At 40.7% G+C, this 654-nt stretch overlaps 1 protein-coding gene across 1 annotated transcript in view; it reads left to right on the top strand.

Annotated features, from left to right (window-relative positions):
* Window positions 1-654, top strand: part of FHIT (fragile histidine triad) — an 851,602-nt gene that overhangs the window by 810,431 nt on the left and 40,517 nt on the right. The window lies entirely within an intron of this gene.

Below are 654 nucleotides of genomic sequence, written 5' to 3' on the forward strand. Positions count from 1 at the left end.
CCTGAACATCTGGAAGTTCATGGTTCACGTATTGCTGAAGCCTGCCTTGGAGAATTTTGAGTATTACTTTACTAGCATGTGAGATGAGTGCAATTGTGCAGTAGTTTGAGCATTCTTTGGCATTGCCTTTCTATGGGATTGGAATGAAAACTGACCTTTTCCAGTCCTGTGGCCACTGCTGAGTTTTCCACATTTGCTGGCATGTTGAGTGCAGCACTTTCACAGCATCATCTTTAAGGATTTGAAATAGCTCAACTGAAATTCCATCACCTCCACTAGCTTTGTTCGTAGTGATGCTTTCTAAGGCCCACTTCACATTCCAGGATGTCTGGCTCTAGGTGAATGATCACACCATCATGATTATCTGGGTCGTGAAGATCTTTTTTGTACAGTTTTTCTGTGTATCCTTGCCACCTCTTAATATCTTCTGCTTCTGTTAGGTCCATACCATTTCTGTCCTTTATTGAGCCAATCTTTGCATGAAATGTTCCCTTGGTATCTCTAATTTTCTTGAAGAGATCTCTAGTCTTTCCCATTCTGTTGTTTTCCTCTATTTCTTTGCTTTGATCACTGAGGAAGGCTTTCTTATCTCTCCTTGCTATTCTTTGGAACTCTGCATTCAGATGCTTATATCTTTCCTTTTCTCCTTTGCTT

Source organism: Bison bison, unplaced genomic scaffold (genome assembly GCF_000754665.1).
Source record: "Bison bison bison isolate TAMUID 2011002044 unplaced genomic scaffold, Bison_UMD1.0 scf7180017864304, whole genome shotgun sequence".
Lineage (NCBI taxonomy): Eukaryota > Metazoa > Chordata > Mammalia > Artiodactyla > Bovidae > Bison > Bison bison.